A 15526-nucleotide genomic window follows, 5' to 3' on the forward strand; every position below is an offset into this window, starting at 1 on the left:
ATATCTGGGGCTGGAGGTGGAAGATGTGTGACAGGTGTCCATATGAGCCGGCTACCCTCCTTCAGACCATGGATGGGGCCTTTGATGAGCCCAGCACTGCAAGGGGTGGATGAGACACCCAAAAAGATTCTATCAACCGTTCCTTTCAAATGAAGATGTAATGTGGACGAAAATTTGTGGCCAAATGCAGCACAGAGGCAAGACACTGCGTAATTACTCCAACTCATTCATTTCCCTTGGGTTACTTTTACAAGTTTTTTCACAGCTGATTTAACTCAATTTTCACAACAGAGTTTCAATGCGCAAAACTCTGTGCAACTCAATACAACTTTGTCAAATGAGGTAGTACATCATGCCAAAGGTTTATCCTAGCATCAGAGTATTGGATATGTTCCATATTGTTTGCCCTTGCGCTATTGAGTGTGCATGTATGTGTTTGTGGTCATTCACTGTCTCTCAAGCGGTGGCATTCATCAACATATTGAATACAACATGTCAACTAGAGTTTATCTTGTCACCCAGCTGTCAACTGGTATTGATTAATCAAACTTTCCACAATAATCCTCTGTACCTCCAGCCAGACAACCACTGATATGAACACAAAAACAGGTATATTTTTTATGAGGATGTCAAATCAGCACTTAGACACTTAAAGATCTAGGATTTTTTTTTAGCATTAAAGCAAGGTCAGCTCTATAAAATGTACCTTGTATGTAATGAGGAAGGAAGAAATGAAGAAGCTACAACTTGTTGAATTCTTCTATACTGTGAAACGGCCTCCAAGCAGCATCTCCAGCACAAACTGTACGAAAAATGTCAGCCATTGATGGTACTCCATGCTGAATGTTTCTTTAATAGGCCTATTAAATATTCATAATACAATTAAATAATAAATATGACTTGTACAGCGATGAGTTTTTGGCTTGTTCTTCAACTTAAAATGACAGCCTAATATATTTTTTTTCTCATTACTAAAACCCTGTGAAACATTGAGTTAGTTTGGCTACATCTCCATATTCTGATCGCAACATCGTGATTCTACATTAGCCCTTCAAATGCAATATCTCAGCTTGTAAAATAATAATCTGAAACAGCACAGTAGTTTTTGAGCTCTCTGCTGCAGTGTTTGCGTTTATGATTGTTGGAGCGATATAACTCAGTATGAGAGCCATTCAACTAATTTCTCTACAAATGTAATTTTTTTGATTAGCTCACAGTTGAGTTGTTTTGATTTGGTGTGAAACGGTACATATGACTCAGAGAAAACAGTTATATGTCCTTCAAATCATTGTTTTTCCCATCACTTGTGACTGGGGGAGAGGCTAACCAACCAGATTTCAACAATTTCCTATATAAGTGAGAAAAACACATGGAGGGCAAGAGAGAGTCACAGTCTGATTCGACAGCTCTGTGATGTGGATTTCTGTGTTGTGTTGTCAGCAGCACTGAGCGAGTGTTAAAGAGTTTTAAGACACAACAGGATTTCCAGAGAGAGACATCCATCTTAAAGCAGCTGGTTATTTTTGGTATTGGCCTCTCTCCCAACAGCTTGCAGTCACCTCTTGTCTCTGGGTTCAAACCGGACTGACCTCATCCCAGCAAGCTAGTCCAATATGGGGCAAACCACAAGCTGATACAGGTGCACTGCAGAATAGAATAGACTAGAATAGAATAGAATAGAAGAACGGGCAGTCCAAAGACATGCAATTCAGCTGTACTGGAGATTCTGCGTTGCCCATAGAAATCAATGTGAATGTCTGTGATGGACTGACAACCTCCTCCAGGGTGTTTCTCTGCCTTCCACTCAATGCATGCTGGGATAGACTGCAGGCCCCCCCCCCCCCCCCGCAAGCAAAAGGAACAAGCAGGAGTAGAAAGTGTATGAATGAAGAACAGAGCATAGCACAAGAGAAGAAATACAAAAGACATGAATAGAATTCAGCAAATATAGCAGAACAGAACATGACTGAATGGAGCGGAACAGCATACAATAAAAGAGAGAACATAGGAGAAAATCAAAAGCAGAGTTAGAACAGAGAAAAAGCAGAACAGAGCAGAGCAAAGTTCAAGTTATTTTTATTGCCACACAGCCAGAAGAAGAACAGGGCAGAACGGGGCAGAATAGGGTGCAGCATAGGGGAGAACGGGGCAGGATGGGGCAGAACAGGGAGGAATAGGGCAGAATTGGACAGAAAAGGGCAGAATAGGGCAAAATAGTGATGATTAGGGCAGAACATGTAATAGGGCAGAATAAAGGCTGAATACGGCATTTAGTACTTCTGGACTCCTACCAGCAGTAGTTTGCATTAGTTCTTTGTGGCCAACAATCTCATCTATGGTGCTTTTGCCCCATTTGTCAAGACACACACACACACACACACACACCCTGTGACACGCAAACACACACAGTGATAACAACTGATATACACACATGCACATACACACATAGCAGGTGTTTTGTGCAGAGTGGGTGGTGTAACTAACAGAGCGTAATGAAGATTGAAATACAACAGCAGGGGACTCCAAATGTGTGTGTGTGTGTGTCCGTCTGTCTCTCGTTGATTGTGTCTGACTGCGTTTTTTGTGTGTGTCTGTGTGTGTACATGTCTCTCTACTGTCTACTGTATATATGTGTGTGTGTGTGTGTGTGTGTGTGTGTGTGTCTGAGTAAGCATCAATCCACTTGGAAGGGAAATATTCGTTCACTCTCATTATTCCTCTGTCTCTCTCTTAAAGGAATCTACTTCTTAAAGAGGCTTAATGTCGTTTCATATTTGCGACAGTTTTTGTTTTTTTTACAGTATTGTCCTGTTAAGCGTCTTCAGCCATGCGTTCACATGCTGGAAAGGGAATCAATCAGAGGAGGACGATGACAGGCTTGGAAGAAAAAAACACTAAACTGATGCGACTATTGGGTGTAATCTTGAGTCACTGAAGGAATACTGGGTTAAAAATGATCCAGTGCTAGGTCAATATTGCACCTACACAGCACTGGGTTATTATTACCCAGCACAGTCAGGTTGCGTATATGTTTCTGAGACTCACAGGTGAAGGAACCAACCAAACATCACATGAAAACAACAGGAATTCTCCTTTAACTCTAGTTAAATTTGGTGGTATATCAGAAATGTTTGAGTCACGTCTCTAGCACTTGCCCTGAATGTTGACATGCATCCCCACTGGAAAAAAAAATGTTATGATTACTTTGTACACGAGTTTTGATTTTCAGATTGTATAAATGTACTGCTTTTTTACTAAACAGATATGTCAAGCAAAGTTTGAAGTGTTGGCTAGTCTAATTATGGCACTTGTCTCAAGAAATATTGATAATACATTCAACAGTTTTAACATTTAATTGATGTGTATTGCTTCAGAAGTTGTTTGTACATTTCAGTTATTGTCTTTGTTACACTGGAAATCGGAGACTGGAGTTGAAGCTTGAAAAGAGTCAGCTCAGTTAACCTGAACAAACTGTTGGTTTCTGGATTTGTTAGCTAGCTAACTAGCCAGCAGGCTAATTTAGCAAAAAAAATGGATGTTAATATTAACATGCCATTGCTAGCCAGTACTAAAGCTAGCTTCTACTACATACGTTTAGTGTGCTAACCAGACAATAGTGATGGTTAGCTGACACAGTTAGCTGTTGCGCTCAAGAGGTGAGGACCTCTGTTGTTCCAGAATTTGTAAAGTGTTTCCTCTACAGGTGTGCCTTCACTTTACGCTTTCAAAAAAGCAAACTCGGGCTTATTAACAGCAGCATGAAATGACATCCCGCGTACGGTGACCAGACGTCCCGGTTTGTCCGGGATTGTCCCGGTTTGTCCGGGATTGTCCTGGTTTCAAGATGGGTGTCCCGAGTCCCGACAAATATTTATAAAACACTAAAATGTCCCGGTTTTCAACATTCGCTACCAATTTGTCCCGGTTTTCACCACAATTAAAATAATAATACTTGTTTTCAGCGCTTACATAGACATTTATCATGTTCTGTCCCGCTCATTATTACCTAACCCAATCAAAAAACATAAACAATGCACTACACGTCTGAATTCAACACTGATTTGTCTGTATGTGTGTCAATCAATCAATGTGTCGTTGTCATTGTTGCTAGCCTGTGATGCTTGTGGCTCTGTCTGACAGAATCTGTCAGTACGCTAACGGTTAGCTGTCATGCCGAAGAGAAAGTAGGACTTTTCTAAAGACCTCCAGAAGGCTTACTCTTTTCTTCATGAAAGTAGCCGGCAACGAAAATGCTGCGTTCTGCACACACTGCAAGAGTACATTTTCGGTCGCGCACGGTGGAAATGTCGACATAAAAGATCATATTAAGACGGCCAAACATAAGCGGTGGCTACAAGCTAGTAGTAGCACCGTTGCGACCTACTTCAGCGGGGCAAACGCGGTGACAGTGATCTGAAACTGGCAGCTCAGGAGGGGACCTTTGCCTAACGTTACCATCTGGTGAAACACAACCAGAGCTGAAAGGTATCTGACAATCAAAAAATATGTTATATTACACCAGTGCAATCCTTGTGTTTTGTGTTTACTAGTGTTATTATACAGTTTTCAAATAAACTATGTTTTGGTGGATTTTTGGAGACAAAACATAATTTTTCGTTTGCTGAGGCGCTGTCCATGGTGTTGAAAGGTGCAGTCACTAGGTGTGCTAAGCGCTGAAATAATTGTCCCCCATCCTGATGAAAACGCCTATGGTGCATGCATAAGCGCATACATGTGCGCGTGCATGAACGTGCGATACACTTCAGGGTCCCGGTTTGGGGGTTTGAAAATGTGGTCACCCTAATCCCGTGACAATCGCTCGAGGCCGAAATGGCACTTTGGGGCAGAGAGCAGCGGTATGACCTATATTCCCACAGGTATTGCAGGAGAGGGCTTGGTAACCTCCGACGAGCATGACCAGTAATTCAGCGTCTTGTCTTCTTTCTAGGTAGACCGAGCAGATCACGTCTCGATAAATCCCGAATGCAACCAGAAACTCACGATAAGCCCCTTGCTAATCGGGGATCAGCAGATTTAATGACCGCAGTGATACTTTCCCCGGAGGAGATCTTTCTGTCGCATTCAGGGGAAGGCAGAACTCCACTTAATAAATGAATGAAATTTTGGACCTTAAACGGGGGGAGGTATTTGCAGCTTGGGGAATGCAAGGCGTACCTAGCAGGGGGGCATGGACTGCTGGGGCCAGGGAGTGCTGAGGCAGTGGAACATCTGCATGATTCAGATGGAGAGTGGCAGGTTGATTGAAGAGGCTGCAACACTGAAGCTTGGGTGGAGGCAAGGGTCGCTGAGGATGAGGCAGTGGACTTTTTCAGAGGTTCTAGGCGCGCATCAATTGACTGATCAGTGAAGGCATATAGTGGCCAGAAGGGTGTTGTCATTAAGTGAATTGCTTGAATTAGCTGGCAGTACCGGGTGTGGGACAGGACAAGCAGAAGAGTCATTGGCGTTGACGTTATTTCGCTTAGGTTGCGGAGTTGATGAGGTTTTCTTGCTTCTTGTCCGACTGCGAGATTGCTCAGTAGTATTGAGGCAGGCAGCTGATGAGGGGTTTTCCGCTGCGGGAGAGAGTGCGCTCTTGGGCGTTGTTTCACTGCAGATGATCGCTTGGCCGGCCAACTCGCAGAGCTATTGCGATGCCTTGAGCAGTAAGGAAAGTTGACAAAGTAAAATTCAAGTTTGTTTATAGCCCTTCATCACAAGCATGTCTCAAAGGACTGTACAGAGAATGAGCCTAACTAGATCTAACTGATCAAGAATCATCTATAGTTATTTCAATTTTTGTGGATTGTATTCCTGGCGCTGGCTTTTCAAATGGTAAAAGAACATTTTAAAAACATTCCACAGGATTACAGAGAATGAAAGGTAACCTACCTAACTGCTTTATTATGTATAGAGGTTACACTTGTTTGGGATTTTATTATCTCAAACCACAAGCGCCCGACTCTGTGAGGATGATGTCATGCTATATATTAGTCTACTGATCATTTATGAAGCTCATTTCCCCCACCAAAATTTCTTTGCGCAGAGGCAAAACAACAACACACACCAAGGTCAAGACGAGGACACACCACCAGAGATACAAATTTATGGGAAACATTTTTTGACGGAAACAAATCTTGGCACAACACCTCCGCTATCGCTGCCAGAGGGTGTGTTGCGTCACCTGAAAGCCCTCGATAAGGTGCACTAGAATATTACCAAGTGAATTTTTTTATTTTCATCTTCAGACAACATGAAATATAACCAACATTAACTGACACCAAAGAACAGCAACAATACTTGCCCAATACTAATCAATTTTAGAAAGATTCGTACCATTTTACTGGTGGATGTGTTTTCTGACGCTCAGGAAACCTATTTATTCGCTTCAACCCAGCTAATGGAAACAAACCCCATTTGAATTTGATTTTTTGTGACATTTCAAAAGTTTGCTTAAACTTTGCTTTGACAGATGGATGGAAATAGAGCTAATGAGACACTAGGCACCAGGCCATATTCTGTTCAAGAAAGTGCGTTGGAATTTCAGCACTTAGCAGGCCATCTCTTTTCTGATAACACTAGTCAGAGAGCCAAAAAAGATGCCCAGTTGGTGGTCCCAATGAGTACAAAGACTGAGAAACACCAGGCCATGTTTTCTTCCCCTGCCTCTTTCCAAGGTTTCTATCATTCCTCTCTTTGTCTAACTCTCTTTCTCTCTTTCTTCTGCTCTCTCTCTGTCTACCCCTCTCTCTCGCTGTCTAGCTCTCTCTCTACCTCTCTCTCCTGGTTTCTGCTAATGACAATTGAGTCAGTCAGTTGGCAGCAATCCAGCAGTGTGAAAAATCACAGTCTTGCTATCACAGAAACCTGTGTGTGTGTGTGTGTGTGTGTGTGTGTGTGTGTGTGTGTGGGGGGGGGGGGGGTGCACATGTATACCCTCAGACTGATTTAACTTGGTGCTTCAGCAAGCTAGGAAGAGCACTGCTGATAGAACATATTTGAGAGAGAGAGAGAGAGAGAGAGAGAGAGAAAGAAAGAAAGAGTAGCAAGTGAGCAGGGTCCTTCTCAGTGATTGGGTAACTCATGGACACCTCACGCTGTAACAGTCAAAGGTTTTAGGGCTAATCAATACACACATGCGCACACACACACACACACACACACAGGCTGTTTTGCAGGCAGCTGTAATCAGTCTGTGGCTCTTGTGGACTGAGATGCCTGATTGATTCTCTCTTCCTTCTTTTTACCTATTTGTGTTTCCATCTTTTTCTCTTTCTCTCCAACTTGCTCTCTGTCTTTCCATTACTTCTTGTTCATCACCAAATGAAGTTATTCTAGCAACATGTTTGTAACAAGTGAACAACCTACAAATGCAAGCCAATTGTGGCAGAACACATCGACAGCAACAGCTGACCAAACACCAAATGTTAATGTTTGTATTTCTTCAGCTAATTAGTGTGCTTACTGCAGGGAGCACACTATTATTATTGCTCACGGCCATTGCTCATCAGATTTTTGTCCCGCATCTACATAGACATATCATACATAAAAACGTGTGGCTCACTGAGGAATAGTATGCTATTACTTTGCTAAGAGATCCATCATAAGGTTTTGGAGATATTCAATGCTAAAAATTATTTTTGGCCCATTCACACACATTGAAAACAGGGGAATGTTCAATCCCAAAACGTTGCAAACAAAGTTTGTTGATAAAACCTCGTTCAATGCACTAGCGTTTACTTCCGTTACTTCCTGTGTGCTAAGTGTGGTGCTATTGAACGCGACTCAACTGCTGCTCCGGTTCAAAGGGACTGTTGCTAGGACAGCAAGCACACTTAAATTTTCTTCAGAAAATGTAGCCTTTTCTAGTTTAGATAGCCATTTTTTATCCACAGTACTTCTTCTGTGTCACTTAAGTTGCGCAGACTCTTTGGGCTATAATGTTTGAGAGTGCATTCATTATAGATCACTAAAGCAGGAAACAAACCAACTTGGTTATGTGGCTGATATAGTAGACACGCTACAACACCTTTTACTACAGTTTTGTGGTTAATTTCACCCCGACACCAAGAGCTGTGGATGGATGATGGAAAATGCAAATAGTGGACATTTATTCATTTCAGAATTGATAACTTAGGGTTAGGGTAGACTGTATACTTAGGGTATCCAGTGTTTTTAAAGATACATAACCATGATTCACATATACAATTTTGCTCTGTTTACATCTTACACTGGAATTTTGTGAAAACAGAATGTTGACAAGATATGGCTTGCTATATAATGTTTTAACAAATAATCATTCTTGTGTAGGTGAACCATCAAAAGATCCTTTGCACCCCGATTACATCCCATCAATTGCTCTGCAACCAAACCAACCTTCACAAGCCAATGGGAGGCTGGCGAGGTATTTACAGGCTCGACAGAGATCTGTGGAGGAGAACGCCACCGAGCCACCAGAGGAGTCTCAGAACTCACTTGAATTTGTCTGTCCGAACACCAGATTTTATTTTACATGACGCATTCACTTTTACACTGGACTTCCCTCCTCATCAGTTTTCTTCACACTCCTGACTCCTCTGTTTGGATTCCCTCTGCTTCTGTACTTCCACACCGCGAGTTCCTGCTTGTCCTGATGAAAGTGCGTCTCGAATGCACAAAGACTGAAACTGAAATGCATAATCTACTGAGCAACGAGGAAAGAAGTGAGGAGAAATCTACCACCATTGTTCAACGTTGCTGAGATCTTCATCGAAAGGCCAACAAGTTCACACACAAGAGCTGTCACATATTCACACTGCAAATCGCACAACACTGTTAAAGTTCTATGAGGTACAAGTCCCAGTGGATCACATTCTTGTCAAGAGTACGGTCGTGCTAGTGACAAGATCATCACAAAAAGTGACTTGACTGACCCCCTTGAGCAAGGTGACCATGTGCCAGCTGACTGAGGCGTCAATGTCCCAGAATACGTCTCGTCAAAATGTGTCCGTCTTCTGCCGGCTGCCGGCGTCTACAAGACAGAAGACAGCTGACGGGGTGAGAGGTGAGACGGTCGAGAAGACTGTCACGAGCCAGGATACATGTGGAGAGGGCCATTTGGCAGAGTCAAGACATTGAGAATTCTGCGTGACGTCTTTCCAGTGAGCATGTTGAAGAGATGGAAAGACGATGCCCTGTGCACAGTGGACTGGACGCTCACTGTCTGTGCAGCCAAATTTGGGAAAAGCACTTAACCAAAGAAGTCATTTCAAGATATCAAAACAGTTATTTTGAACTTGTGAGAGAACATTAAATCAGTATTGTACATTTCATTCCTTTGCTTTGTCAGTTACATTGATAATGATAAGAACGCCATAATATGAATATTTGATTTGGTCCTTTGTGGGTGATTTGTCCTCTAGCTCTGCTCGTCTTTACTCATGTCCTGATATTGAGAGATAATTTTGCTCTATATTTATTTTATATATTTATTTATTTTTTGTCAAAAGACCTGTTGAGTTTGCCTCAGTTTCCATTCACTTCACTGTCTTCTGGTTAAAATCAAATATGTGAAGTTCCAAAACTGAGACAGATCGGTCATAAATGGGTCATGAACAGAGTTTAATTACAGCATTTATAAATGCATTTTTGTTAATTACTTAGTTAACATGAAGAAATGTATATATGCCTTAGTTAACCATGTGTTCACCATTAATTAATGTGTTAATTCATGTTAGTTAATGCAACCTTATTATAAAGTGTTACCACTGTCACTTGTAGGACATTAAGCAGAGTATGAGAATGAATGTAATGAAATAATTTGATTTATTTTGAAAATGCATATATCATATTTTTGTTTATATTTCAATTAATTTGTCTTCATCTCAGTATGCTCTACTGCTGCTATTTTGCACACATGCATTCATGCTGTAATAATGCATATTTTCATAATCCAATTCACATATTTCTACTTACGGTTTTTTACGATGGCTAGCAAGCATTTTTCAATACTTATAATACCTTTTCTAAACTCTTCACACACCAACTCACCTACAACACACAGCTGGCAAAACAGTTAATTTTATGCTCAAAATCACATATTGTAAACTAAACACCAACACTAATTTTCAAAATGCAAGAATACTTTGTCAAAATACACTAACTCTACCAAAACACTGCAAACATGTCTCAAAATCAAATAATTCTTTCAAAACTCTAACACATGTTTTCTTCCAACAGGAACATTTAGTCAATCACAGCACAATGACATACAAAATACTAACAGCAGATGGTATTACAGAAAATGCATTACTTTACATGTGTCAGTTCTACCCTTATACAATAGACAGTATATTGATAGTCAATTGTTTTTCGCACTGCAGTTTCTTTTGAAGTCACTCTACATTTTTCTTTTGAGTGTAGTAAATGTACGTATTTTTTGTCTTCTTTTTTGAAAACATTCTATATCAAAAGTGAATGACTCATCTTTACTTTATAGAATGTACACTATATGAAAAAGGAATAAGTGACAGAATTGCTGCAGTAAAGGCTTTATTTACAATAGGAAATTACTGCAAGAGATCAACAAAAATCTGTAATATAGCTGCTGGTTACAGTTGTGTAAAAATAAAATATACAAACAGAAAAAGGCACAGAAGAAAAAAAAAGAAAAATACACAGTCCTTTTCTAATCTACCCGGTCTTCTGCATTTGGCGTCTTTCCCTCTCTTTCTGCTGCTCTATATTGTTCTGTGTCCACATTGAACAAGATCAGTCCAAAGAGCTCCCCTTTTTACGTATATGGTCATGCAATTGAAAGAACCTCAACACCGTATGTCTTCAACTTAGATGGGAATCAGCTGTGATTGGTCTATTTGCATAACTTCAATCAGTTGTTTCTCAATAGCAATAAAAAAAATATAGGACATATATTTGTGTTTCAATGTACAATGTGAACTGCTGTTCACTTCAACAGTAGCCTATAAGTTAGGTTTAGAACATGAGGTTATCTGTTCTGACATACAGTGTGCAAGCATTTGTACATTTGGCAGTAAAAATCCATAGTTTTGGTCTTGGTTGAGCTTGTGTGTAAAAGAAATTCAAGAGTTTTTAAAATGTGTTCACTGAATGCATTTTGTGTCAAAGGAACAAGAAATGTGTTAATGGTATGGTCCGCAACAGACCGATGTTGTGCTAAGTGTGTTAAGAGTTATGAAAATGTGACTACAGAACTGATAAAAGGTTGCTAGCAATCGTAAAAAACTGTAATATGTTCTAGTGTTGTAATAGTAACTCATATGTTTAATACCCCCATTCAATTTAATACACCCATATTTTACTTTGCTGTATCCTATTAGTTTGCAGCTGCAGCGCTTATTCAAATTTAATGTTATCTTCATTAACATAACATCCTGAGTTGAATATCAATATACCAAGGATATGTTTTTGCCATAACAAGTCAGTGTTACTCCGGATCCCTGCTGCAGTGAAATACCAGCCATCCATCACCGACAAGACACCTGTCACACACATCCATCATCTCTCAACACCGTAGAGTCACACAAATCAAAAACACCCAAACAAACATAAGCACACACGCGCATAAACACACAAGTCAGTCAGATGGAAATATCAACGGCTATATCCGTCATCTTTGGCACAGTATAGTCCCACACACACACGTATGCAGAAGAACACACACCGCACATGAACTGACGCATATGCACACATGGGAGTCATTCAGCCAGACAGCTGTGTCCATCACTTAGCTGAGTACAGTCACATTCTGGTGGGTGTAGTTTGCATCAGTTTAGACTGTGAAGTCCTATTTTTGGGCGATTCGTGGGCAGGTAAAGTGAGTATTCCTGGACAGCTTTCGCCATTAATTCTGTCTTCTACATCTGGTGACAGTTTCTGACACACAACTATCCAGTATATGCAGTACGTGAAGACATTTTGATGTTATGTGCTATAATCCCACTACAGATTACTCTAAAATGGCCATCAGAAGAGATGAGAGACATCTTTGGTGTACCTAAATTTGTAAGGTACACCAAAGATGTAACAAACACAAGACTAGGGTTAGACCAATATATTGATTTGCCAATATATTGGTTTGCAGATACATCGGGACAGTATTTGCCTTAATGAATATCAGCCAGTCAGTGGTGGAGGTTCCTCCTTTTTTGACTCAACAGCTTCAGGGTGTCAGTCTGTAAAACCTGCAGTGAAACCTGCCTCACCCTGCCTGAAGGAGCTGCTAACCCACCTAAAATAATTTCATTAGTCTGGCTTTCAGTGGAGAGTTTTAGTGTCCCATGATGGTCTAAATGCGGTTTCAGAGGCTTTTACACCCTGACAAGAATAAAACTCTGGAGGAAACACTGAATATTTGGAATTTTTGACATGAAATGGTCAAATATAAAGATTTGGCACAAAATATCAGCAATCAGACTGTTTAATCCAAACATGTCAGTTTCAGTATTGACCAGTATGGAACCCTATACAGGACTCAGCACAGCACCCAACATTCTGACTTCAGGCATGGGCGTGAGTTGGGTGTGACAAGGTGTGCCCCTTGCTATCCCCTATGCCTAAATGAGTCCAAATTTGATCTTGCAGTCTTGTAGCAAAGATCAAATAGATATTGCCAGAAATGTATTTGGAGGCATTCAGGATCAATGTCCTACGTTTGATGACGTATGTCTAATAATTTATTACATTAATAGTATTCTGTCAGTCATCAGTCACTGCTCCACTTTGTCCCCAAAATTTTAGTCTATATAAGCAGGTTTTGAAGTTTCGGTGGCAAATGATATGAGATGCAGGGACTTTGCTGTAGTTTAGAGTTTAGTGGATCAGCATCAGGTTATCTGTATGCTGCGTCAACACAGCCATAATCTTCTACTGGAGGCCACGGGGCAGAGTAGCCTGGATCAGGTAGGGGGTTCAGTGCCTCGCCTCTGATGGACAGATATCCATCAGCCTTCAGCAAAACACACACACATACGGACACCCAAACACTCTCAAGCACAAGTTCTCAGGCTATCTTACATACTTCTTCTCACATATACACACACACACACACACACACACACACACACACACACACACACACATACATACAGGAGTCAGTCCGCCAGTCAGTTAGACAGTCAGTCAGTCATTCAGACAGCTATATCCATCATAGCTGAGAACAGTGCAGTCTCAGGTGCGAAGCAGATTTGGTTAAGGCTCGGGATGGAGTGGGGAGGAGGTGACAAATATGTGATGCAATGCAGCAAATCCAGGCTCTCATCATACAAGGCCCATTTTAGGCCAAGGCACTTTTTTGAGCACTGGACCTCATTTTTCACTTCTTGTCAGAAAAGCAATCTTGAAGATATAAACTAGCAGCTACTTGTTATTGCAATCACGGCGATGACCTATAAATGTGTTAAATAACCCTCTAAAAGGCTCAGAAATCCTCCTGGATAGATGGGGAAAAGGAAACAGCAGTAGTAAAGTTTAATCTGGCATTTCGCTGATGCAATCGGCTCTTCCAACTCATCTCATCCATGAGTGATATGAACATTTTTTGGATTGTCTTATGCTCAGGTTTAAATATTGCGTGGCAGGTCATGGTCATCTTCTTTATCATCATCATAGCTACCACCACCATCACCACCAATATCCACACATATAGCTGTTTTGCTTGGCAGTAGCAAGACCGATGGCCGGAGGGTAGGACCTTAAACACAGAATGTAAGCAACGGCCACAGTCAGAGATGATGATATTTTGCTCACCGCCTGGCTGTTGTAAATGTCACTCAAGTTGCTAAACTGGATTCCCGGTATCTACCGGCCTCCTGCACAGTCTGCACTACAGCTGTCAGTTCGCCTTTCCTTGGGGCAGCGCTGCTTTTAGGGGAAAGCAGACATTCAGACAAACAAACAAACCCATAGGGACTGGAGCAGAAGAAGCCTTGCATGCAGCTGCAAAGCCCCTCTGGTCAACATGGAGGGATGTCAACCACAGAGGTATGACCATTTCATGCAATACACTAAAAACATCTGTTAAATCTGTTAAATAGTAACATCTCACTGTTCAAAGTTTTCAGTTTCATTTCAAAATGTCTAATAGGTTATATTTTGCAGAAATGATTAAATATAATTCCCACTGTAAATGAATAGGAAGCCAAAGCCAAAGGGAACCAAAATGGACAGTCTGGAGAAGACAGTTCTTGCTTCCTCACTGCTTTTCTCAAAGGACACCCTGGACTCAGTTGCTGTGATACTCTGGGTTCGAATTCAGCCGGAAATCTTTGTTGCATGACATCCTCACATCTTGTCTGTCTGTCTTCACTGTGAACTGTCTAATAAAGTACAAATGCCATAAAAATAATCTTTAACAGGTGCTTCACAGGAACGCTAAGGGGAGCAGGGACCAGATGCTCCCCAGGGAAGACGTTTTTGAAAATCTGCTCTTAAAAACTCATTTTGTACAGTGGCATGTACTTACTCTTTCAAGGGAGAAAATTGCATTTGTGACCTGTCACTGAGCTTAGTACATAATCCACTTTAATTTCCTACTACATTTCATTTTATACCTGTAATTTTTAAACAACTAAAGTCGTTTCCTTTTCCATTTTCCAGAAACTAAAGAATATGTTTGTATAGACAAGCAACCACTCAATCAGTATTAATATTTCTGGATTATGTCACTCAGTGTATACAAAATATCTGGTGTTGGTATTCAGTAATTGAAATGTCCACTTTTGTTGTTGCACTGTTCTATCAATAAGAGTCCCAACTCTTTTTGGAGTCTGCAAGCCTTTAGAAATTCCAGGTGAATCTGCAAGATGCATGTTGAGAATCATTTTATTGATAGTTTGGCATGCTACATACAAAATATGGCCCATATTTTATTTATTTATTTATTAGTTTATTTGTCAGGGACAATGCAAAACAAGCATTGTAACAGGTTACAATAACATGATACAGATGTGTTGCATATGGGATTTCTAGCCAAGGCTAATTTGCGACCCCTGTCCCTGGTTAGGCTTTTCTACTTAAAAATGGTCATAACATATCATCATTACCAAAAGTACATTAGTTAATTGAACACATAATAAGTAGTGACATTCTCATACGTGTGACATGATCATACAAAAATTACAATATTTACATCACATTACAATCATTTTACATGTGTTGCGTAAGTGTATGTGTGTATGTTCCCTAATTCATGGTAATATACAGTATGTGTATGTGCATAATGTTTGTAGACGTGTATGTCTGTGTACATGCATGCAGGTGGTCTTTATGAATATGTATGTATGTTTGTCTATGTGTGTCTGTTCCTCTATCTGTGTGTACATGTCCATGTGCATGTGTGCGTGCACAAGTGCATGATCAATGATCAATGATCGCAGGTTTGGTTTTGTTTCAGCCAGTCTTTCACCTTTTCATTAAACTTTTTCAGATCAGTTTGTGTTTTTATTTCTGTTCTGTATTCAGACCAAAAATAATGACACAGTTAACAGTGTGAACATTAGACAAGTGAAAT

The sequence above is a fragment of the Centroberyx gerrardi genome, chromosome 17, assembly GCF_048128805.1.
Source record: "Centroberyx gerrardi isolate f3 chromosome 17, fCenGer3.hap1.cur.20231027, whole genome shotgun sequence".
NCBI classification, from domain to species: Eukaryota; Metazoa; Chordata; class Actinopteri; order Beryciformes; family Berycidae; genus Centroberyx; species Centroberyx gerrardi.